The sequence below is a fragment of the Natator depressus genome, chromosome 5 (assembly GCF_965152275.1).
Source record: "Natator depressus isolate rNatDep1 chromosome 5, rNatDep2.hap1, whole genome shotgun sequence".
Taxonomy (NCBI): Eukaryota; Metazoa; Chordata; order Testudines; family Cheloniidae; genus Natator; species Natator depressus.
Genome location: NC_134238.1, coordinates 28066691 through 28093429, shown reverse-complemented (window position 1 = coordinate 28093429; position 26739 = coordinate 28066691). Strand labels below are relative to the sequence as shown.

Here is a 26739-nt window from a genome sequence, read left to right as displayed (position 1 = left end):
TGTTGGCAGGCTGGGATGGTTTCTTTACATACAGTGTCCGCAGGTTCGGCTGATCGCGGCTCCCACTGGCCATGGTTCGCTGTTCCAGGCCCATGGGGGCTGTGGGAAGTGGTGGACAGCACATCCCTTGGCCCACTCCGCTTCCAGCAGCCTCCATGGGCCTGGAATGGTGAACCATGGCCAGTGGGAGCTGTGATCAGCTGAACCAGCTGATTTCCCTGACGGCCTGCGTGCCAAATCCCTGACCTAGAGAATGAGAGCAAACTCTTACCCATGTGACTAGCCCTAAAATAAAAGTTACATTGTTACACTATTCATGTCAAGAAGGGTTTGCACGATTGGACCCATAATCTATGTCTGTGAAGTGTAATAATATAAGAGTTTGACTCACCATAATGTTCTGTTATTTGGTGCAATAGGCCATTTTATAAAAATGGATCGACACTACATGAGCTCAGTATTTTCTCCACATTGCATTGGCTCTGTATTCAAGTACCTCTATTAAGTCTTCATTTCTGTCTCATCTATAGCTTAGCATTTCTTTTCTGTCTTTCTTATTGTCACTTTCCCCGGGTCTTCATTTAATTTCCCAGATGGTTACTTTTCATTTAATTCCTCCTTGACTGCCTTCACAAACCTGTAAGATGTACACAGAAAATAGGCTTAAATAGTATGAGGTTTTTTTTTTTTTTTAAAAGTCTCTCTATGAAAAATAAAGTGAACTTCTGTTAATTTCCACACTAATTTAGCAGGATAACACTATCTCAACTGCTATGAGTTAAGCAGCATCATGTACTGGAGGTTACTTGCTTGCAGAGAGCCTTGGTATTTCATACAGCCTAAGGGTCAATCAGTTTCAACTTTAACTTTTAGAGATATTGACACTAATATAAAGTAAACAAAATGTGAAATGTTTCTGACAGATGTGTTTTCCAGCCATGTACTTTTCACCACTGAGATCAAATTTGTTGTTCTTTGGCTCTTGTTCTTTCGTACCTTTCCCCTCAGAGAAACAAACCAAAGAGAAAGAGCCCCAGACAAGCATACTTATGACCCAAAGAAAGCTACTGTAATGTTTCCAACTTTCATCCTACTTAAGAACAAAGTGACTTCATTGAAGCACTATATAATGAGGTGAAATAATGGAAAGTGAGTCTGTGAGGTTAGTGTAATTGTACTGATTCAATGTGGTGAAAGTGGGCTTTGCAGCTGAGACACACTAGGAGCCTGTCTGTTCTTGGTTTTTATTTCAAATGTCAGCCATTACTAAACACATTTGACATATTCTCTTAATATCAAAGTACAACATTCTTATTGCCCATCTAGCCTGGAGAAATGGTGATTCAAATCTTTCTTGTCCAACCTTTTCACACCAGTCGTATGTCTTCAGCAAGCAATCCACTACAGCCTTGTTCTTGTTTATATAATTTGACTGACTAATATCAAATAGTATGAATTCCTTGGTCCAGATTCTGCCACCATTGCTCATGTTGAGTCGTGTAATCCATGAGTAGCCCCAGTGATTTGAATGGAACTAGTAAGAAGCTGCTCCATGTAAAGGCGGCCAAATATGCTCCATCATGATTTTCCTAGTCCTTCTTTCCTGGGACATGGAGACTGATGGAGGTATATGCAGTATTTTAAAAAAATATCATATGCCCTGCAGGTTACCTGAATTACATGATATTATCATGCTGAATGCATAGGGCTCAATCAAAGGGGCTGTTAGAGGAGCCAAGTGGCAAAGGCAAAACCGTGACACAGATAAGAGGTCTTCTACACTTTCCACAGTGTGCATCCGATGCAGTGAGCTGTAGCTCACGAAAGCTCATGCTCAAATAAATTGGTTAGTCTCTAAGGTGCCACAAGTCCTCCTTTTCTTTTTGCGAATACAGACTAACACGGCTGTTACTCTGAAACAGATAAGAGGAAACACTAGAGCGCTGTTTATTGGAGAATATCCCCTAACTGGCTTCATCCAGGCGAAGATGGTTTACTCTTCCCAAAGCTCAGGCTAGAACCAAAGCAGAATGCTAAACCATGATGGGACCCCTGGCCTAGAAAAACAGGGGCATTTGGGTGAGCAAAGGGGGCTGCCCAGAGAGTGTCAATGAGAGCTGACAGGCTGACATGGTGACACAAAGACAGACAGAGCATGCGGTGAGCAGGACAATCTGCTTCTCCCAGTCAGAGATGTGGGTTTGCTGCGCCAAAGGGAACTTACAAATAAGTGGAAGGAAAGATTAAGATGGCGGTAAGAGGAAATACATGTATAGGGCTCTGTCAGGGTTCCTTCCCCACTCTGAACTCTAGGGTACAGATGTGGGGACCCGCATGAAAGACCACCCCTAAGCTTATTCTTACCAGCTTAGGTTAAAAACTTCCCCAAGATACAAACTTTGCCTTGTCCTTGAACAGTATGCTGCCACCACCAAGCATTGTAAACAAAGAACAGGGAAAGAGACCACTTGGAGACGTCTTCCCCCGCCCCCCTCCAGATATCCCCCCAAGCCCTACACACCCCCTTTCCTGGGAAGGCTTGAGAATAATATCCTAACCAATTGGTTCCAAAATCATCAAAGACCCAAACCCCTGGAGGTTGGAACAATGGAAAAATCAGTCAGGTTCTTAAAAGAAGGATTTTATTAAAAAAAAAAAAGGAAGGTAAAAATCATCTCTGTAAAATCAGGATGGAAAATACTTTACAGGTATTCAGATTCAAAACACAGAGGATCCCCCTCTGGGCAAAACCTTAAAGTTACAGAAAACAGGAATAAACCTCCCTCTTAGCACAGGGAAAATTCACATAGAACAAAAGATAAACTAATCCGCCTTGCCTGGCTTCCCTATACTGGTTCCAATATTGGAGACTTGGATTAGGATGGGCTGGAGAAGATGGATTTCTTTCTGGCCTCTCGCAGTCCCCGGAGAGAACAAGCACGTAAACAAAGAGCACAAAACGAAATCCTTCCCCCCAGCCCAAGATTTGAAAGTATCTTGTCCCCTTATTGGTCCTTTGGGTCAGGTGCCAGCCAGGTTAGCTGAGCTTCTTAACCCTTTACAGGTAACAGGATGTTGCCTCTGGCCAGGAGGGATTTTATAGCACTGTATACAGAAAGGTGGTTACCCTTCCCTTTATATGTATGACAGACTCAGTTGTTTTAACCCTTTGCTCTATGTGCTTTGTACCTTTGGGTGAATGAATAATTAATGCTTTGTTCTGAAGATGCTGTGTCACTGCAAGAAAGGCTATCAAAGCCATGTTCATTTGGGCCACTTATGTTAACATGGTACCCTGGGGCTGCAGCTCAGAGATCCAGTCTAGGAGTAGTTGGGCCATGTGGGTTCACCCAGAATGGGGTGGAGGAAGCCAGGTTTGTCACCAAAAGGGTGCACTTGAAGGGGCAGTTTGCCTTGTGATGATGACATGGCATCACAGATTTAATTTCTCTGCTTTCTTTTATGTCTTTTAACAATGTTGGCTCATTAAATGTGCTATATTGTTCTGCTTTGGGAAGTTTTGTGTATGTGCTAATTAAAACACAAGATACTTGTCCTAATACATCAGCCAGCGTTCAGAGACTTTCTTCTCATGTCTGATAAAATTATAGTTGAGGTGGGGTTCTTCCTGGATGACAGCTATTACGCTGCTTTAGTGCTTTGTTAGAGTATAGGCTGGCTATAGAAAAGTCTATTCTCCTGTACTTGAGATGTCAAATGAAGGTCTCTTCTGCCCATTCCTGGTAGCAACCAAAGACATGTTCCTAAAAGATTTGGCGTGGTGGAACCCTGGCTCCACTGAAGTCAATGACAAGACTAGCATTGACTTCAATGGGGCCAGAATTTCACGCTTGGTGTCCTGGACAACATTCCCTCCGGGAACAAAATAAGTTCTAAAGTCCTTCTGTATGGGTGAAATGTGTCAGAAATGAGAAGGCCTGCAGCTGAGCCTGGGACTGGCTATCCCATGCTGCAGGCAGACGAATGAGTGCAGATGGGTTGCATCAGGAGTGCTCAATTGACTGAAGGGAGTCTGCTGGTGTGCTCTTACGCCCAGCAGCAGCAGGTCACCGACTGCTCAATGCTTATGCCTTGAGCTGCAATCACTGCTGTGCCTGCCTCGTTCCCAGCCTTGCTTCTGCATTGTTTCCAGCCTGGCTCTAGTCTTGTTCCTCTGAGCTCCCAACCCTTCCTCCAGCCTGATTCTCTGTTTTGCTCCAGCTAACCCTGGCTCTGATCGTTGGCTCTGTCTCCTGACACTGGCTCTGCCCCTTGGCTCTGGTTCTTGGCCCCACCTTGCTCAAGCTCCAACAGGTAAGTCAGACCTCCCTGGCCTCAGATCTGACAAAATGTACCTATGTACAGGAGGCCAGGACAAAGGTTTAAGTGGGACATAAATGTGGCAGTGGGGCATGAGCCCTGTGCTGGCCTCTGCACTGAGGTGTCCTCCTCCAATGTGACCCACAGTACTGTAAGATACTGCACTACCAATATCTTCTTCACTGCCATGTAAAGCACTCAGGGACGTAAGTATGGGCCATGCTATATAAATCCAAATTTGGTTTTAATCTATCCTTCTTTTAGAAATAAAACTGTTGACAATGACCTACAGATTAAATTATATGATTCATTAACTTTGATGGCTGGCACATAAACACGCACTTTACAATGCAGCTGTGCTCAAGTACAGCAAGATTATTGATCATAAATCTATGTTACCAAGCAAATGACTTCTGCAGTTGGTGACGTTTTCAACGATCACGATGGGATTGTAAATTACTTTGCAAATCATTTTATCAGTTTAAAAATGGAAGGTCTGAATAACAGATTGTTTCTTCATATGCTATTCTGGGGGAGGATGATGGCACTGGAAAATTGCAATTTCTTTGCACCTGTGCTCACTTTTCATAGGAGGACAGTAGGGCTCTCAGTTCTGTCTCTTTTAGATGCTTGAATAAGCAGCTGCTCTGCATTAGAATGTGTTCATTTCAAAACAGTTAGTTGATAGCAGTAAAGATGCAATAAGTGTAATTTGATAAGTATTGACCCATTTTGGTTGTTTCCCACTTGTCCACTTTATCTGAATAAATGTCCTTTGAAAGCCTGATACCATTAGCTTTTCACTGTGGAGAGCTCTAGTGGAATGAGGACTGTCAAACAGAATCTGCTCCCATTGCCAGACATGCAAACTTAAAATCAGAGAAGCATGAGTTTTGTTCCATTATAATTTTATAGGAAGTGTTTCTTGTGAACAAAGACAATGACACTCTCCATTTACGGGCCTTGATTCAGCAAAGCAAAGCAGGTGTTTAGTTCCATGAAATCAATGGTGATACTCACTTTATTAAAGTGAGGCACTTGCTTAAGTGTTCTGCAGAGCCACAGTGCTATATTTGAATTTCTCTGATATCCCTCCATCCAGCTTTCTTTGTTCCTGTCATTCATTATGGTCTACATTGTACAAACTGCCTTGCAACCTTGTTGGAGTCCCTGTGTCAGTGACACCCCCACAAAGAGTGGTAGTCGCATCAAAGTTCCTGCAGATGCATTTCAGTTATATTTGTTTTGCAGTAACAAGTGGATGCAATCATCAGGAAATGGGAATGGAATTTACAAAGTATGATTAATAGAGTCACCAAACCAGTTAATTCATTAGCACAAGATGTTCTCATCTTAAGAACTTCCAATGAAACAAATTACATCAAAACAGATTTAAAGCCAAAATATATTTTACCTGATAATCCAGCTTGCTGCCTGATGCTAAGAATCAGTTTTGGCTACACAGTGAGTCTTTATCATTATGCATTTGAAGTGAAATTCATTCCTGTGCAAAGCAGCTGCACAAGACCTAAGTGCTGCTTAAAGCCCATTTACGCTCTCAAAATAATGGCCCATAGATCTTGTGCTGCTTCTCTGTGCAGGGGTAAATTTCTCCCTTGAAGACTGATTGGACTGATAGAATTTATAAATACCAGACATACCTAACTTGAAAATAGTAGAATCCCAGATGAACTAGAGAATCTCTTAAGATTCAAAGACTTCCTAAGTCATTGTGGAGGGAACATTTGCTGTGGTTTCTTTCATATTTACTAAAATGCAGTGACATTTTTCTTCTTTTTCTTTTGAAGTTATATCTCACTAAATTGAATTTTTTAAAAAGTTTCCCATTTAAACGTGGTAAAAAGCACAGGCCTCATCATGCCACTGTTGGTAATGGTGAGTAGTACCCTATTGCATCAGTAATATCATTAAATCAATAGCATTGTGTGTGCTATTCAGTAAGAGTGGTACAATTCAGTAAGGTACTATTCAGTAAGAGTGGTACAATTGAAGGTACTATGGAAATAGTAAATCAACTCTACTGGGATTTGAACTGAATATGACCAAAGGAGCAATTTAAACAGTCTCCCCAGGCAAAATAAAATCAGCACAGAGTGAGAAGTATGATACATATGTTAAAGATGACTCTGTGTAGCTCTAATGTACATGGTCCTCACTTATACCAGCTAGTGTGATAGGCATCCATTATTTGTATAGCATCAACAAGCAAGTCCTTTGGACTTCATTCAGCAGTCTCACAAAGTCATCCATATCATTTACACATGTAGCACAATATTCATTCATGCAGGCTCAAAAACAAAACAAGTTTCTGCTTCAGCCCCTCCCTTTCATGTGGGTAAGCTCCAAGGAGCGCTGCTATCCCACTGGAACTCTAGACATGTTTGCGTATAGCTTCTGAAGCATTAACAGGACCCGGTTGCCAACATACATAGCTGTGCATGAAAAAACAACTTGCAAGACCTTTGCAACACACAGCATTTCTGGAAAGGGGGAGTATAATGTTTAGGTTGTTTTCCGGACCAACCTGCGTAAATCCTTTAGGCTGCACAACAAATTCATATTATTCGCTATGTTCTTTAGGGAAGGGAAAAAGGTTCTTAACCAACAGCCAGAGCTTGTGCTAGTGAAGTTAATGGCAAAGTTTTCATTGACTTCAGTGCTACATGATTAGTCCCTGAGCTACCAAGATGTACACATTGTGAGCACGACACTGAGTAACTGCATTATCATATTGGTCCGCCCTTATCTTTCCACACTCAGTTCCCTCTCACTGTTTGTCACACTCGATTGTATTGTCAGATTTAAATCATAGGCCCCAATCCTGCTTTACTCCATGTAAGCAAACCTCTGGGGGCATGTGACCAGCCCTGCTGACTTCAGTGGGGATCTGTATGGGTGCCGGGGTCCAACCGCATGGAACTCATTGGGGGACTGGGGCCATAGACTAGATATTCTTCTGGGCAGGATCTGTCTTTCTGTGAAGTACCTAGCACGCTCTCAGCGTCTATTAATAATCAACAGATAATACACCCAAAATGGGGTTAGAGAAATGTAAATTGCAGACTAGAGCCTAAAGGACTGAGGATCAAATCCTGTTCCTAATAAAGTCTATGGCAGGACTCCCATTGAACTCAAGGGGGCAATGACTTGGTCTTGAAAAAGGAAGTGAGCTGGAGAGAGAAGGCTAATAGGAGCTAACTTTTCTTCTCAGCAGTAAACGTGTAAATGCATTTTTCACTGCATGTTATTATCTGGAATATGCGGTAGGTTGTGGCAGGACAATGCATGCCATTTGCCGCACCCTATCAGGTTATTTCCCCTTATTTTTAATGACTAGTTCAGGATATTAAGCAGTAGATATTATTCCAACAGCAAGCTTAGTTCCTTGGCAGACTCCTTATACCTCTGAACTGACAGGTCTGGAGCTGCCACTGGCCAGAGGTGGATTAAAATTTATTGGGGCCTTGGGCATGAAGAACATTTGGCCCTGCCCACCACACCTTGGTGATCAGTTCCCCTGTTGCAAAGCACAGCACCTGCTAGTGACACCAGCCTCTTCCCAGTGGCAGGGGGTACAGTGGGCCTTAGCCCCCCTCACCATGGGGCCCTGCTCCCTGCTCTTCCTCTCCCCCTGAGGCCCTAAGAGCCTCCTAGGGAGCCTGGGCCGTTGTGGGGAGCCCTGGACCCTTCACCTACCCTGGACGGTGTGCCCCAGGAGGTGGGGGGACAGGCCAGGGGATGCTCTTGGCTTCTATTGCTGCCCAGCTCCAGCTTCCAGCCTGACCAGGGGTGGGGCCCCAGGGGAAAGAGAAGCCACAGGGGTGGAGGGGGCACAGTTCTGGTGCTGGTGGCCCTCTGCCCATCTACTCGGATTCTGGCACTCATTGGCCAGGGCCCCATGGACCTGTGTGTTAATCCACCACTACCTCTGGCCACTGCTTATAGGCTGCCTTGACTTTCTTTCATGGAGAAGAATGTGTGCCTAACTGCAGTCATGTAAATCCCTCAATGTGATGTTGTCATAAACTGTTGTAAAGTGAAAAAGGGCAGGATGCCTCCTTGCCCATATATGGCTCCTGCATTAATCTTCTGGGCTTTGGCTCTGAGGCTGCTTGACTGTAACATATATTTCACTTCTGCTTTAGACTACTTTCTGCAACAGAAGGAAATTATGAAGCTTCTCTGCAAGAGAGAAAAATGTTTTAAAACAACAGAGGGATGCTGACCTGTTTGGGGCCTCTCGGCGCTAGTGGACTGCAAATTATCATGCACTACATTTCCCAGGGAATGTGTCCCCCTAAGACTTGGTTCAAAAATTGCTGACTATAAGCCCTGCCCATAGTTTAGTGGTTAGAGCAAAGCTAGCATTCTTGAGTTCTATTTTTTTGCTGTGCCACTAACACTGTGGATCCTTTGGCAAGTTATCTAGAAGATAGATTTTCAAAAGCATGAAGAGGAATTGGGTGCCCAGTTCCTATTGCAAGTCAATGGGATTTGAGCTCCTAACTTCCCTTTGTGTCTTTGACAATCTCCGCTTTAACTTTCCCTGAGTCTCAGCTTACTCACCTGTGAAAATGGGTGGAATAATTACCTTGTTCATTAGGGTGAGGATGTGTTACACAAGAACTGGCAGACTATATCAGGCCCAAAGTCCATCTAGTCTAGTATCCTGTCTGATGGTGGCCTGCACCAGATGCTTCAGAGGACGGTGCAACAAACCTTATGTATTGTGAAATGATTTCATGCGTCCAAGGAGAAGACAGGGTGGGAGCAGCAGAATAAGGAAAATGAGCTTCAAAAAAGAAGACTTTAACAAACAGAGAACTGGCAGGTATGGTCCCAGGGGAAGAAACTCTAAGGGAAAAAGGAGTTCAGGAGATCTGTCAGTTTCTTAAAGACACAATATTAAAGGCACAACAGCAAACTATCCTGATGCAGAAGAAAGACAAGAAGAATAGACAAAGGCTAATGTGGCACCATTAAGAGCTCTTTAATGACCTGAAAGTCAGAACTGGTGGCCAGCTTAAACTCTGAAGCATGAGCTCTAGAAACATAAGACAAAAACTGTAAGTGAGCCCCAGGGCTGTTGAACCCTGTCCCCCATTATCACAAGCAGCCCTATTATGCAATTGCACTCATAAATTTGTCCAACCCCCCTCTTAAAACTAATTAAGTTGTTTGCCTCCACAAGTCCTATTGGGAGGCTGGTTTCATAACAGGTTTAAAGACCACAGGCAAAGAGAAGTTATCAGTGGTTTGCTATCAAACTGGGAGGACATATCTAGGGGGGTTCCACAGGGTTCTGTTCTGAGTCCAGTCATATTCAATATTTTCATTAATGACTACTCATCCTCCTTTCCAGCTCATTAATATGTTAAAACACACTGCACTTCATAGGGATCCTTGAGGCCCCCCGCGCATGGGAAATCTTCTGCCATGATGAAAATTGTCCATTCATCCTACTCTTTGTTTCCTGTCTTTTAGCCAGTTTTTGATCCATGACAATGGTTTGAATCTCACCCCAGGACTATTTCGTTTCTTTAGTTGTCTTTTGTGAGAGACCTTGTCAAAGAGTGTCTTTTGCGAGAGATCTCTGAAAGGCCAAATAAACTATGCTAACCAATTCCCATTTATCCACTGCTCTAGTGACATGTTCAAAGAATTCTAATAGGCTAGTGAGACATGGCTTTCCTGTGCAGAACCTGTGCTGGTTAGACCCTGTCAGACCATGAACTTCCAGGTGTTTTATTATTCTATTTTTGATGATTGATTCACCTAATTTACTGGGTACCAATGTAAGGTTGACTGGTCTGTAATTCCCTGAGTCACTTCTTGGGCCTTTTAAAATATAGCTACAACATTTTTCTACCCTCTGATTCTCTGGTACAGTAGTTGTTTTTAATGAGAGTGCATATCTTTGCCATCAGTTCATCCACCTCATACTTAAACTTCACAACTCTTCAATGTCTACTATCTGGGCCTGGTGACCTCGTGCTTTTCAAATTAGGTGTCATTGTTAGTGTAACACCGACAGACCCCGGTCCTTGGAGGGCGGGATCGAACTGGGGACTTTTGGAGCTAAATGCGCGAGCCTCTACTGCATGAGCTAAAAGCCAAATGGCTCTTAGTTAAGGCTGAAGAGGAGACTCATTAATTGCTCGCTCTCTCTAAGTGGTCTCGGTGCCACTAGATGGACCAGAACACCACACTCAGGAGGTGTGTGAGTTACATTAGGATTCATTGATTAAACATTGCAAAGCAGTTTGATCTCCTTGGAGGCAAGGCACTACAAGAGCACAAATTATTGTTGTTCATATTAAATATTAGGGCTAGATCTGCAGGTGGCGGAAATGGGCTCAACTCCATTGCTTGCAATGCAGCTACACTGATTTACATCAACTGAGGAGCTGGCTCCTAACTATGTTGCTGAGGAAGCTGATTTCTTTATCAAGCCCCTTTGACCTCACAAGTTGCACTGGTATGTAAAAACTCAAGTTTGAAACGGAATGGCACAGTAAGTAGTCACGTAAAGCCTATCTCAGTAGCTCAGACACAGCTATGCAGAGGCTTGTTGGATTTGTGGTAGAAACATGTCTTGGTCTGCTGACTCCCATCCCTCCCTCGTTGGGCTTCCATAGCCCTAAACTGTTTCACAGGGCTGTGACAGTATGTCTGCTAGTTCAGGGTCAGCTGTCATAACAGTGGAAACCTTGTGAGTGACATACAATGCAAAATCCCAGGCCAGAGTCTAATGTTGCTTGTGCCCCAAGAGCTTCCAGTGTTAATGTCCTTAGTTATCCTTCATAATATGCCACCTCTGTAATTGTATTTCTTCTCTGCACACTTTTCTTCCTGGGAACTTTGCTGTTTAAGAATAAAAAGTGTGCCCTCTGGCTGGAGGGAAGAAGGGAGAGGCTTAGCAAGTCTGAATTTGTTTACTTTTATTTGGCATCTTTATCGCATCATTCTTATTAAATGATCCAGCTACTGTTTTCATTGTGAAACTATTGCTGCGGTACCACTCCTCATTCTGTGAAAGACTCAGTTAGAAGACTCTGTTACAATTACCAGGTTGATAACAGCCCTCTCTTTCTAACAGACAGAAGTACTGTATTAGCTTCTAGCGATGGAGTTATAAAAAGGGTGGTGTCTGTCTTTATTCTCTCTACAGGACAAGATTCCTGGCCTTTTTCCTTCTGTTTATAGGAGGAGAGAGGATGCAGAGAAAAAATCTGGGGTCAGCTAGCGTAGATTGGCACAGCTACTGCTTTATACCACCTGAGGAACTGGTCACTTATTTACACACTCAAATATACAGTGGTTGCACTTAATGACTTTCCATTTTGCCTTTATTAACTAGACCATGTCACCTCTGACTGGAGTGTTCACTATACTTCCTTCTACACAGCATAGGGACTATGTAGGAAATATTACATTTGTAATATTTGACAAGGTCCATTTTGTTCCCCTGGGCTTTGACGAGAGGTAGGTGGGTTGAGTCATAGACAGATGTAAGGATGGATTAGTATTGGATTGTGTGCTGCAGCTTGGAGGAAAGTAGGGAGGGGGAGCATCTTGGCGATATAATTTTAAATAACTGGCATGGTACTCAGAAGCTTTGGGAGTGGGGCTGGTCTCTTCTCTTGAGCAGATGCAGACATATGTTTAGAATGCGCAGGGGCAGTCACTGTCACTGTAGATGAGCCAATAACACAGAAAAGTTCCTTTTCTTGCAGGCAACATGAGAGAATCATAAAAAGAAAAGGAGTACTTGTGGCACCCTAGAGACTAACCAATTTATTTGAACATAAGCTTCCGTGAGCTACAGCTCACTTCATTGGATGCATACTGTGGAAAGTACAGAAGATCTTTTTATACACACAAACCATGAAAAAATGGGTGTTTACCACTATAAAAGGTTTTCTCTCCCCCCACCCCACTCTCCTGCTGGTAATAGCTTATCTAAAGTGATCACTCTCCTTACAATGTGTATGATAATCAAGTTGGGCCATTTCCAGCACAAATCCAGGGTTTAACAAGAACGTCTGGGGGGGGAGGGTAGGAAAAAACAAGGGGAAATAGGTTACCTTGCATAATACCCGATGCAAGTGCTGGAGGAGCCAACTAGGGGGAGAGCTTTTCTTGACCTGCTGCTCACAAACCGGGAAGAATTAGCAGGGGAAGCAAAAGTGGATGGGAACCTGGGAGGCAGTGACCATGAGTTGGTCGAGTTCAGGAGCCTGACACAGGGAAGAAAGGTAAGCAGCAGAATACGGACCCTGGACTTCAGGAAAGCAGACTTTGACTCCCTCAGGGAACTGATGGGTAGGATCCCCTGGGGGAATAACATGAGGGGGAAAGGAGTCCAGGAGAGCTGGCTGTATTTCAAAGAATCCCTATTGAGGTTACAGGGACAAACCATCCCGATATGTCGAAAGAATAGTAAATATGGCAGGCGACCAGCTTGGCTTAACAGTGAAATCCTTGAGGATCTTAAACATAAAAAAGAAGCTTACAAGAAGTGGAAGATTGGACAAATGACCAGGGAAGAATATAAAAATGTTGCTCGGTAATGTAGGACTGAAATCAGGAGGGCCAAATCGCACCTGGAGCTGCAGCTAGCAAGAGATGTTAAGAGTAACAAGAAGAGTTTCCTCAGGTATGTTGGCAACAAGAAGAAAGCCAAGGAAAGTGTGGGCCCCTTACTGAATGAGGGAGGCAACCTAGTGACAGAGGATGTGGAAAAAGCTAATGTACTCAATGCTTTTTTTTGCCTTTGTCTTCACGAACAAGGTCAGCTCCCAGACTGCTGCGCTGGGCAACACAGCATGGGGAGTAGGTGGCCAGCCCTCTGTGGAGAAAGAAGTGGTTCGGGACTATTTAGAAAAGCTGGACGTGCACAAGGCAATGGGGCCGGATGCGTTGCATCCGAGAGTGCTAAAGGAGTTGGCGGCTGTGATTGCAGAGCCATTGGCCATTATCTTTGAAAACTCATGGGCGATCCAGACGACTGGAAAAAGGCTAATGTAGTGCCCATCTTTAAAAAAGGGAAGAGGGAGGATCCTGGGAACTACAGGCCGGTCAGCCTCACCTCAGTCCCCGGAAAAATCATGGAGCAGGTCCTCAAGGAATCATTCCTGAAGCACTTACACGAGAGGAAAGTGATCAGGAACAGTCAGCATGGATTCACCAAGGGAAGGTCATGCCTGACTAATCTAATCGCCTTCTATGATGAGATTACTGGTTCTGTGGATGAAGGGAAAGCAGTGGATGTATTGTTTCTTGACTTTAGCAAAGCTTTCGACACGGTCTCCCACAGTATTCTTGTCAGCAAGTTAAAGAAGTATGGGCTGGATGAATGCACTATAAGGTGGGTAGAAAGTTGGCTAGATTGTTGGGCTCAATGGGTAATGATCAATGGCTCCATGTCTAGATGGCAGCCGGTATCAAGTGGAGTGCCCCAAGGGTCAGTCCTGGGGCCGGTTTTGTTCAATATCTTCATAAATGATCTGGAGAATGGTGTGGATTGCACTCTCAGCAAATTTGCGGATGATACTAAACTAGGAGGAGTAGTAGATACGGTGGCAGGTAGGGATAGGATACAGAGGGACCTAGACAAATTGGAGGATTGGGCCAAAATAAATCTGATGAGGTTCAACAAGGATAAGTGCAGAGTCCTGCACTTAGGACAGAAGAATCCAATGCACTGCTACAGACTAGGGACCGAATGGCTAGGCAGCAGTTCTGTGGAAAAGGACTTAGGGGTGACAGTGGACGAGAAGCTGGATATGAGTCAACAGTGTGCCCTTGTTGCCAAGAAGGCCAATAGCATTTTGGGATGTATAAGTAGGGGCATAGCCAGCAGATCGAGGGACATGTCTATTCAACATTGGTGAGGCCTCATCTGGAGTACTGTGTCCAGTTTTGGGCCCCACACTACAAGAAGGATGTGGAAAAATTGGAGAGAGTCCAGCGAAGGGCAATAAAAATGATTAGGGATCTGGAACATATGATTTATGAGGAGAGGCTGAGGGAACTGGGATTGTTTAGTCTGTGGAAGAGAAGAATGAGGGGGGATTTGATAGCTGCTTTCAACTACCTGAGAGGTGGTTCCAAAGAGGATGGTTCTAGACTATTCTTAGTGGTAGAAGATGACAGGACAAGGAGTAATGGTCTCAAGTTGCAGTGGGGGAGGTTTAGGTTGGATATTAGGAAAAACTTTTTCACTAGGAGGGTGGTGAAACACTGGAATGCATTACCTAGGGAGGTGGTAGAATCTCCTTCCTTAGAAGTTTTTAAGGTCAGGCTTGATAAAGCCCTTGCTGGGATGATTTAGTTGGGGATTGGTCCTGCTTTGAGAGGGGGTTGGACTAGATGACCTCCTGAGGTCCCTTCCAACCCTGATATTCTATGATTCTATGACTTAGCCACTGCCAGTCTGTATTCAAGCCTAAGTTAATTGTATCCAATTTGCAAATGAATTCCAATTCAACAGTCTCTCGCTGGAGTCTGGATTTGAAGTTTTTCTGTTGTAATATCGCAACTTTCATGTCTGTAATTGCGTGACCAGAGAGATTGAAGTGTTCTCCGACTGGTTTATGAATGTTATAATTCTTGACATCTGATTTGTGTCCATTTATTCTTTTACGTAGAGACTGTCCAGTTTGACCAATGTAAATGGCAGAGGGGCATTGCTGGCACATGATGGCATATATCACATTGGTGGATGTGCAGGTGAACGAGCCTCTGATAGTGTGGCTGATGTTATTAGGCCCTGTGATGGTGTCCCCTGAATAGATATGTGGGCACAGCTGGCAACGGGCTTTGTTGCAAGGATGGTTCCTGGGTTAGTGGTTCTGTTGTGTGGTATGTGGTTGCTGGTGAGTATTTGCTTCAGGTTGGGGGGCTGTCTGTAGGCAAGGACTGGCCTGTCTCCCAAGATTTGTGAGAGTGTTGGGTCATCCTTCAGGATAGGTTGTAGATCCTTAATAATGCGTTGGAGGGGTTTTAGTTGGGGGCTGAAGGTGACGGCTAGTGGCGTTCTGTTATTTTCTTTGTTAGGTCTGTCCTGTAGTAGGTGACATTCCACAGAAAGATGGACTACAAGCCGTCAAGAACACTATCCCCGATAATGTCACGGCTAACCTGGTGGCTGAACTTTTTGACTTTGTCCTGACCCATAACTATTTTACATTTGGGGACAATGTATACCTTCAAATCAGCGGCACTGCTATGGGTACCCGCATGGCCCCTCAGTATGCCGACATTTTTATGGCTGACTTAGAACAACGCTTCCTCAGCTCTCGTCCCCTAATGCCCCTACTCTGATTTTCCTAATATCCAACCTAAACCTCCCCCAGTGCAACTTGAGACCATTACTCCTTGTTCTGTCATCTGCTACCACTGAGAACAGTCTAGAGCCATCCTCTTTGGAACCCCCTTTCAGATAGTTGAAAGCAGCTATCAAATCCCCCCTCATTCTTCTCTTCTGCAGACTAAACAATCCCAGTTCCCTCAGCCTCTCCTCATAAATCATGTGTTCCAGTCCCCTAATCATTTTTGTTGCCCTCCGCTGGACGCTTTCCAATTTTTCCACATCCTTCTTGTAGTGTGGGGCCCAAAACTGGACATAGTACTCCAGATGAAGCCTCACCAATGTCGAATAGAGGGGAACGATCACATCCCTTGATCTGCTGGCAATGCCCCTACTTATACAACCCAAAATTCCGTTAGCCTTCTTGGCAACAAGGGCACACTGTTGACTCATATCCAGCTTCTTGTCTACTGTAACCCCTAGGTCCTTTTCTGCAGAACTGCTGCCTAGCCATTCGGTCCTTAGTCTGTAGCCATGCATGGGATTCTTCCATACTAAGTGCAGGACTCTGCACTTGTCTTTTTGAACCTCATCAGATTTCTTTTGGCCCAATCCTCTAATTTGTCTAGGTCCCTCTTATCCTATCCCTACTCTCCAGCGTATTTACCACTCCTCCGAGAGTACTGTCAGTTTAGTGATCCTTCTCCCTTCTGAAAACCAGGTCTAAGTCTCTTTGGTAGCACCTGTGCTCTCATCTTCCTTGGTGCATGGGGTCATCGCACAGGAGGTTGACATGACCAGATTGAGCTAACAGTTCATTTCCTGGGCAGAAGAAATCAAAAGGTACAGGCAATGGCAACCCAGGGGTTGGTGCAAAGGAAAGGGAATGCAGAGATATCTGAGGATGAAGTTGTCAGAATGGCTGTGCATGGAGGAAGAAGCAGCATTGCTGGATATTTTCAGATTTGAGAAGGACTCTGAAAGGTAGACTTTGAAAGTCTTACCTTCAGTAGTGCCCCATTTACACACCAGAGCAAGCTGTGCAGCACCAGCAGTGAATGGGTGTGAGCGAAGCTAGATTGTTGCATTCCTATAAATGTGCAGGACACTATGGGTATTCCAGGGGCTAAGCCTATCCAGGAAGGTGGCATCTATGGAGGAATTTCACAAAGGTGTACCGGGAGAGACAACCACCATTTTCCCCGTGGAGTGAAACAGTTTCGCTCAAGATAAGACTGGTGCCCTATTTGTGTCTCAACCTCCAGCAATACATCCTCGATATGAACCAGGCACACAGCTAGCATAAGCTGAGCATTCAGTAATGATGTATGTTTCATAAACTGGTTTAAGACAAATGGGGGAAAGATGATTGGGAGCATGCTGTTACATGCTGTATGCAAAGGGTCAGTGTCTTAAACTTCCCAGGCAGATGTATTTCTGATATACCTATTTAGCTCTTCTTGATCTCTGCAATGATTTTTTTTTTCACATGGCAAACAATAACAAGTCTGTGGAGGAATTTAACTTCTCAGCTCATTCCAGGAATAGACATTGCTCATATTTAAGTACCTATGTAATGAGTCTGGTCTGGTCTGGTCTGAATTCTGTAGGTATGTTTTGTCTTGCCAAAATCCTTCCTGACTGGTTCTGGCTCTACTGAAACAAGGAAAACCTCAGATTAGAGGCCATTTAAATGGGTCAGCATTGGTACACAAACCAAGTGTGTAAGTAAGCCAGGCTTGGTGCATATTTAATTGAAGGAAGGACATAAATGTTTTGCATGTGCGCCAAAGTATTAGATGGGCTTGCTTAATATTAATCAATAAAAAGATAAGAAACACAATATAAAGGCATAAAGTCTTGTTATGCTCATGAATATAAACACCACATAGCTTTAGCAATATACGCAAATTAAAACAGAAAGTGCAGCAGGTCTTAGATATGTTTGTTCTCTCTATCCGGAACAGATGCTTATTCCCACTGGAAACAAACTGTGATTTGAGAAACGTTTTGGACCCAAGTCCGTGCAAGCTCTTGTTCAAGGACGTAGAGCCTGATTTTCCTCTCATTCCACCCAGGTTTATATCCGTGTCACACCACTGATTTCAATCAACTTAGTTCTGAGTTACACTAATGCACATAGGTGCTGGAACTAGGGGTGCTACGGGGGCTGCCGCACCCCCTGGCTTGAAGTGGTTTCCACCATATGCAGGGTTTGGTTCCGTGGCTCTCAGCACCCCTCACTGTACAAATTGTTCCAGCACCCCTGCTAGTGCAAGAGGAGAACAGGGCATCTAAAGCTTTTACAAGAGAATGAAATGCCACATGAGCCAACCAATGATGGTTGCTAGGCTGAGCAACAATTAGGGATAAGAGTTTTATTTATTTATTTATTTATTTATTGCATAAGTGTTTGAACCACCAATCAGTGCAGGTACCTAATCCATGTAACCATGTGATCTTCTTAGTGTTTCCGTTCCCTTCCCCCTTCTCTCCTACTGTCACTGGTTGTATCTTATTTAAAATTAGACTATATGTTCACTGAGGCAGGAACAGTGTCTTCTGTGTACAACACCTAATACAATAAGGCCCCTTATTCTGACTCACTACAAAAGGTTTTCTCCCCCCACCCCCAACCCCAACCCCACTCTCCTGCTGGTAATAGCTCATCTTAAGTGATCACTCTCCTTACAGTGTGCATGATAAACACCCATTTTTTCATGTTCTGTGTGTATATAAATCTCCTCACTGTATTTTCCACTGAATGCATCCGATGAAGTGAGCTGTAGATCACGAAAGCTTATGCTCAGATAAATTGGTTAGTCTCTAAGGTGCCACAAGTACTCCTTTTCTTTTTGCGAATACAGACTAACATGGCTGCTACTCTGAAACTTATTCTGACTGGGGCCTTTAGCTGCTATTGCTATACAAATCATTCATGCTAGCATTAGCCACCACTAGAGCCAGGTGAATAATGAAAACATATTGTATACAACGTGTGATGTATTTATAAGTCTCTAATTTATGGGATGTAGAAACTAGTTCTACCCTTTTCTCCGAAAATAAATACTACACATGGGAACTAGTTTTCCCATAGCCAGTAGGATTATCCCCAAGCATAACTGTGGGTTGTAATACCACAATATTGGAAGGGACCATTATTCAAACAAGCATATGTTTGGATATGCACCTTACTTTTTGCTCTGCTTTTGTAAACATGCACCACTAATCTGTAATTTCTTCTGTAAATTCCAATTATATGGGCCACATTTTAAAACTTGGATTCCTAAATTAGACATCTAAAGCCCTTGATCCCACACTGTGATCCACACAGGCAAACTATTTGCTCTTGCTCAGCGGGGCTTTATGCTAGCGTAGCAGTCTGCCTGCTCAGCTCACAATGCAGGATCGATGCAGGAATTCTGTATTTAGGCACCTAAATAAATGGCCTGATTTCCAGAGCTGCATAACTTTCACAGCTCTGGTTCACTCTAGTGCAAGTTGTGGGTGCTCAGCAACTCTTAAAATCAAACCATTTATTTAGGTACTTACATATGGATTTAGGTACCTAACATTAGTAAAGAAGTTTGAAAATTTTGGTCAATATCTATTCACATTTTTTAAAGAACATTTTGGGGCTTGTTCCCATTTAAGTCAATGGGAGATTCCCTTTGACTTAAACAGGAGCTGAGTTGGCCCTCTGTAAAATGCCTGCAATTTAAAGTTAGGAACCATTTAGTACTTTATATAAAATCCCTGGAAAACCATGGTCATAAATATGCATCCAAATATTTGCTTGGAGTACTTGAGAACTGTCCAGAGGTAAAGTACAATTGGAATGAGCATTTGATAACAGTTCCAAGAATCCAGCTGTTTTCTCCCAAATATATCACGGCCACAATAACTTTGGTACCCGGAGTTTACAGAGCTAGTGAACTGACTATAAGTAATATTTCTTTATGCATTGTATAGGACATGTTTGGAAGGGCAATTGTTTGCCAGATGGAGATAAGGGTGGACTGAAATGTTTCCACGGGGATGATGGCAAAACATAGTTTAAGCGTGAGACAAATAAACCACGACTAGTTTTTTTAAAATTATTTTTCTGACTTTTTTGAAACATTTTTTGTCAGTTTTTGGCATCAGACAGGGCATTTTTGTGGTGTACCGCAAAGGAGCCCTTGTGGTTATGACTATTGTCATGTTAAACACAAAAACGCAGAATTAATGCTATGTTATGGTAGGAAATTCAAAGTTACGTTTCATGCAGTAACTGTAACTTGTTGATGAAGTATTTTGTTTGTCTGTAGAATGTATCAACTTTAATGCCTTTATATAGGCTAGGCCCCATTACAAAGTCATCATTTATCAACAGTTACTACACAGGGGTATCCACCACATCTCATTTATATCCTGTTCTAAGTATATGACGACCTCTGTGGTATCGGATACCTCAGTGGTTAGACACAGATGAACGGAAGGATAAACAAAAATAAATCTGCGACTAGGGTTTTTGATTTCAAAAGGGCTGACTTTCAAAAATTAAGGAAATTAGTTAGGGAAGTGGATTAGACTGAAGAATTTATGGATCTAAAGGCAGAGGAGGCCTGGGATTACTTTAAGTGAAAGCTGCAGAAGCTATCGGAAGCCTGCATCCCAAGAAAGGGGAAAAAATTCATAGGCAGGAGTTGTAGACCAAGTTGGATGAGCAAGCATCTCAGAGAGGTGATTAAGAAAAAGCAGAAAGCATACAGGGAGTGGAAGATGGGAAGGATCAGCAAGGAAAGCTACCTTATTGAGGTCAGAACATGTAGGGATAAAGTGAGACAGGCTAAAAGTCAAGTAGAGTTGGACCTTGCAAAGGGAATTAAAACCAGTAGTAAAAGGTTCTATAGCCATATAAATAAGAAGAAAACAAAGAAAGAAGAAGTAGGACCGCTAAACACTGAGGATGGAGTGGAGGTTAAGGATAATCTAGGCATGGCCCAATATCTAAACAAATACTTTGCCTCAATCTTTAATAAGGCTAATTAGGATCTTAGGGATAATGGTAGCATGACCAATGGGAATGAGGATATGGAGGTAGATATTACCACATCTGAGGTAGAAGCGAAACTCGAACAGCTTAATGGGACTAAATCGGGGGGCCCAGATAATCTTCACCCAAGAATATTAAAGGAATTGGCACATGAAATTGCAAGCCCATTAGCAAGAATTTTTAATGAATCTGTAAACTCATGGGTTGTACCGTATGACTGGAGAATTGCTAACATAGTTCCTATTTTTAAGAAAGGGGAAAAAAAAGTGATCCTGGTAACTACAGACCTGTTAGTTTGACATCTGTAGTATGCAAAGTCTTGGAAAAAATTTTGAAGGAGAAAGTAGTTAAGGAGAAAGTAGTTAAGTTACATTGAGGTCAATGGTAAATGGGACAAAATACAACATGGTTTTACAAAAGGTAGATCGTGCCAAACCAACCTGATCTCCTTCTTTGAGAAAGTGACAGATTTTTTTATCAAAGGAAACGCAGTGGATCTAATTTACCTAGATTTCAGTAAGGCGTTTGATAAGGTGCCACATGGGGAATTATTAGTTAAATTGGGAAAGATGGGGATCAATACGAAAATTGAAAGGTGGATAAGGAATTGGTTAAAAGGGAGACTACAGGGGGTCATACTGAAAGGTGAACTGTCAGGCTGGAGGGAGGTTACCAGTTCCTCAGGGATCGGTTTTGGGACCAATCTTATTTAATCTTTTTATTACTGACCTCGGCACAAAAAGTGGGAGTGTGCTAATAAAGTTTGCGGATGATACAAAGCTGGGAGGTATTGCCAATTTAGAGAAGAACCGGGATACCATACAGGAGGATCTGGATGACCTTGTAAACTGGAGTAATGGTAATAGGATGAAATTTAATAGTGAGAAGTGTAAGGTCATGCATTTAGGGATTAATAACAAGAATTTTAGCTGGGGACGCATCAATTAGAAGTAACGGAGGAGGAGAAGGACGTTGGAGTATTGGTTGACCACAGGATGACTATGAGCCGCCAGTGTGATATGGCCATGAAAAAAGCTAATGCGGTCTTGGGATGCATCAGGCGAGGTATTTCCAGTAGAGATAAGGAGGTGTTAGTACCGTTGTACAGGGCACTGGTGAGACCTCGCCTGGAATACTGTGTGCAGTTCTGGTCTCCCATGTTTAAGAAGGATGAATTCAAACTGGAACAGGTACAGAGAAGGGCTACTGGGATGATCCAAAGAATGGAAAACCTGTCTTATGAAAGGAGACTCAAGGAGCTTGGCTTGTTTAGCCTAACCAAAAGAAGGTTGAGGGGAGATATGATTGCTCTCTATAAATATATCAGAGAGGGAGAGGAATTATTTAAGCTCAGGACCAATGTGGACACAAGAACAAATGGATATAAACTGGCCATTGGGAAGTTTAGACTTGAAATTAGACAAAAGTTTCTAACCATCAGAGGAGTGAAGTTCTTGAATAGCCTTCCAAGGGAAGCAGTTGGGGCAAAAGACCTATCTGGCTTCAAGATTAAACTCGATAAGTTTATGGAGGAGATGGTATGATGGGATAACATGATTCTGGCAATTAATTGATCTTTAAATATTCAGGGTAAATAGGCCCAATGGCCTGTGATGGGATGTTAGATGGGGTGGGATCTGAGTTACTACAGAGAATTCTTTTTTGGGTATCTGGCTGGGGAATCTTGCCCATATGCTCAGGGTTCAGCTGATTGCCATATTTGGGATCGGGAAGGACTTTTCCTCCAGGGCAGATTGGAAGAGGCCCTGGGTTTTTTTTGCCTTCCTCTGTAGCATGGGGCACGGGTCACTTGCTGGAGGATTCTCTGCACCTTGAAGTCTTTAAACCATGATTTGAGGACTTCAATAGCTCAGACATAGGTGAGAGGTTTATCACAGGAGTGGGTGGGTGATATTCTGTGGCCTGCATTGTGCAGGAGGTCAGACTAGATGATCATAATGGTCCCTTCTGACCTTAATATCTATGAATTTCACCCCCATGGAGCCAGGTCCACATTGGGTTGATCAAGCAAGGCACTAAGCACATGATTATCGTTAAGCATATAAGTCTTCCCATCGGTATTACTGGTTAAGCACATGCTAAAGTGTTTTGCTGGATTTGGGCCTTATGTAAAGACGTAACCTTGTTAATGGTTTTCGGCACAGCTGTATACAAAGTTACTTGGCTGGTTTACTTGTGCATTTAATATTCTTTTGCTAATTTGTCACTCTGTACATGCTGGTTTACTTAGACAGATGTCCTTTACTTGAGCAGGGCAGGATTTTCCCCAGGCCTGGCTGTATTACTAGTGTAAATGGGCAGTTTTTACTCTAATTTATAAAATTACAAGAAAAATAACCAGGGGCTATGTTATCTAGCAAAAGAGCCTTTTAAAAAAAGCAGTTTTGCTGTTTTCTGGTGGTACTGCAAACTTCCAGCTCACAATTAAGATTTAAGTTTCTCCTGCTGTGTCACTTTAGGTAATCTTTCCACAGATTTTAGTGGATGCTTTTATCTTGATGCTTGGGGATTAACTGAGTTATGTGCGTAAACTCCTTTAATCAAAATGAGACTATCAATATACTTTCTAATTTGGAGCTAGTAGTTGTTCTCATTTAGACCATGTTGTCTTGTGTGATTTACCTCCTAAAGGGCAATATAAGCTTTCTGAAGTTAGAGAAGTTACAAACAAAAATAACACCTGGGAAAGATATCTTTCCAGTTCCTCTTTATAGCAATGGACATTGATAAACAGATTACTGGTTTGAACCATCTAAGCATGTTAATCTAGTCTTATGAAACACTATTCTATTTCCTTTTGACAGAATCCTGGAAAATGTACCATGTAATTTTACTGCGTATGACATTAAGAAATAGATCATTGATTTTATCCACACACCAGAGTCTATTCTTGTGAAACAACCAATGACAAACTGCAGGCTGGAAAATCCAAGGTAGTTTTAAAGACATGATAAAGACATGATAGAATCAATGGTTGTGAGTGATGTGATATTTAGAGACGTGTACAATTTAATTTTGGTTAAACAAATGCACAACTTAATGCTTTGCTTTAGCAAACAGTGATGCAATGAACTTACCTGTCATGGTGTGAAAAAATAACACAAACAGAAAATCCTGAGCATAAACTTGGTGGGACCTGCCATAAAGGAATTGAAAAGACATGTCAAGTGAATCATCTTGCGCTATTCTGAAAGCTGCTAAAGAGCAATATTTAACAAGGTGGTCTGCCAGTTCAATACTGTCTATGCCTAATGTGTCAGTCCTCAACTAATGTATGGCCTATTCAGCAGGTGGTTCAGCATGTTTCAAGCATGTGAATCGTCCTGTTGACTGCAGTGGGACTCCTCAAGGGTTTAAAGTTAGTCACATGTTTAGTAAGAGCGCTATGCTGAACAGGAGCCTTAAGGCCTGATCTAAAGCCCATCGTCGTCAATGGAAGTCCTTCTGTTGACATCACTGGGCTATGTGTGGGCCATACATTATACATCAGCCACTCAATTAAATGCTTTACTTTGAGAGACACTAATATAGAATTCTGCAACCTTGAGTAATATAGAAGAACTTCTCAACATGTAAACACATTGACAAATCTCACTTTACTATCAGAAAGAGAATTTCATCAACAGTGCTCCCATAATTAGCCACCCGCAGCTACTAAGGAAACTGATTGAAAAATTATAGATTTTAGCTTAACTCATAATTTTGGAAATAGTCAGTCCTCTCACTTCCCTGCCACTCTGGTCATGTAACAAAAGGAGACTTACTGTGATGCACTAGCAGAAAATCTTGTATTGGATGGTGGCTTCATGCATCAGATCTGTTGAAGATAGCAATGGTTTGACCCATTTGGGTTTACTTGTTTCCACAGGGTCACATTAGAATCATAGATCATAGAAGATTAGGGTTGGAAGAGACCTCAGAAGGTCTTCTAGTCCAACCACCTGCTCAAAGCAGAACCAGCCCCAACTAAATCATCCCACATAGGGCTTTGTCAAGCCTGGCCTTAAAAATCTCTAAGGATGGAGATTCCACCACCTCCCTAGGGACCCCATTCCAGTGCTTCATCACCCTCCTAGTGAAATAGTTTTTCCTAATATCCAACCTAGACCTCCCCCACTGCAACTTGAGACACTGCAACTTTCTGAGTTTCTAGCTCAATGTGCACCCCAGATCCATGTAAGAAAGAGCCCCCTTGCTCAGGGATCAGCTGTTGTTGCATGGAAGGTGCATTCAACCATCTCTACAGTAATGTTCCACACCTGCCCCCTCTCCCAAGACCCCGTGGAGGGTACTTCTGGTGGGTGGGCTCCACACATATAGAAGAGGCTGGGAGGCAGGCTTGCGTTGGGCAGGGGTAGGGCTACTGAGAAAACTCATTATCCCCTTTCCGGCCTTTCAAAGATTAGGTGGAAAAGGTAATACCGGCTGTAGATATCTTACTTTTCTGCACCTCTTCTCCGTGGTGGACGTCTCCCTTTTGCTTCAGATGGAGCTGTAGGTGAAAATCAAGACTCTGGTAGACAGCTCGACAGAGTAGATTTTGGGGGCACAGGCCATCCATTGAGAATATTGAGCTGCTGGCTGTGGAGACAGTAAAGAATGATGCTCTATGTCTATGTTTTGATTATTTTCTGTTCAATTGGGTACATACTTGCTAGTTCTGCATTTCTACAGTAAAGGACCATTTGGCAGTGTGTAAATTTCATAGTGGCAGTTCACTGGTGCCAGTTACTGAAAATGGGAATCAAAGCATCAAACAGAGAAAATGACAGGAAACCCTGGCACAGCCTGGCAATTGGAAACCTTATTGAGTGCTGACTAATGACTAATTCCAGCATATTAACAATAGTCTTTGAAGCCCATGAAATTATGCATGATTTGACAGTATCAAGCTGTCATGTCTTAAATGATTTGCAATAAAAACATATTCCAAAGATTTAACTGAAGGTGATGGTGAGCGTAGGGAAAGGACGGCTGTCCCCCCTTCTCTTATTACATTGTAACCTGAGGTTGCAAGCATGGGAAACTCAACATAATAAAACCAATAGAAAATGCTGTGGCCCGCTCTCATTTCCCCCCAACATATTGTTTTTGCACAGCACCTAGCACAATGGGACCCTCGTCCATGATTGGGGCTCCTACATATTCTGATAATACAAATAAATAATAATGATGATGATGAATATAATAAATAATAATATAGCAATAAATACATTAAAATAAAAGTCTTACAACAAATGACTCCATTCCCACATTTTGTGGATCCCACAATACTTGCATTGTTTTTGTTCAGTTGCCTACAACTTAGTGAACAGAGTGTATATATAGTATAGTCCCCAGTCCCGTATCCCTAAAATTCTAGCACTCTTAAGAGGAAAGTACGTATCTCCTCACACAACTCCAGGAACTCCAGTCAATGGACTTCACTCTGCAGGAGTGGCTTATAAACAATGGCCGTATCCCTTCTGCAGGCAGACTGCTACATGGCCAGGGCTGTTCCATTCTGTACATATAAATCCTCTTATATGGCACAACTTCATTATAACTGACAGCTCACTGTAACTCAAAATATAATTTTTATAGTGTAGTACACTGAAAGACTTTGGGACTTTACTCTGGGCCACCTTGCCTGCTCTGATGCATCAGGGAGAAAATGGGGGGAAATGCTTGAAAGAGGCGCACAAGCAATGAGGCAAACACCGCAAGCCACAAACTGGGGTTACAGGACGGGGGTTGGCAAGACAAATGCTTATTTTGTATGCAGCTTGGGAGAACAGTCCAAAATGACCACAGTACCGCTGAGCATTTTGCTTCTGGAGAAAGCAGCAACAAACAGTGCCTTGCAGTACACTGGTCGCACAGCCAGATGTGTGATGCTGCCCCTGCTGCATATGGTTTTTGGCTCTAGGACTAGGATCTAGCGCCTATAAATGGTGTTTTACTAGGGACCTGATCCAGACCCCAATGAAACCAATAAGAGAAATGTGTCCGGCCTCAGCAGGGACTACTCACATAAATAAAACTA

General features: G+C 42.9%; 1 long non-coding RNA gene across 1 annotated transcript; it reads right to left on the bottom strand.

The window, feature by feature from the left end:
- Window positions 1-526: 526 nt before the first annotated feature.
- LOC141988089 (uncharacterized) lies at window positions 527-24531 on the bottom strand. The gene is made up of 3 exons (XR_012639656.1): window positions 24479-24531; window positions 23792-23850; window positions 527-637 (listed from the first exon to the last, which is right to left on the bottom strand). It is a non-coding gene; the product is annotated as an uncharacterized LOC141988089 (long non-coding RNA).
- Between the last annotated feature and the right edge of the window lie 2208 nt (window positions 24532-26739).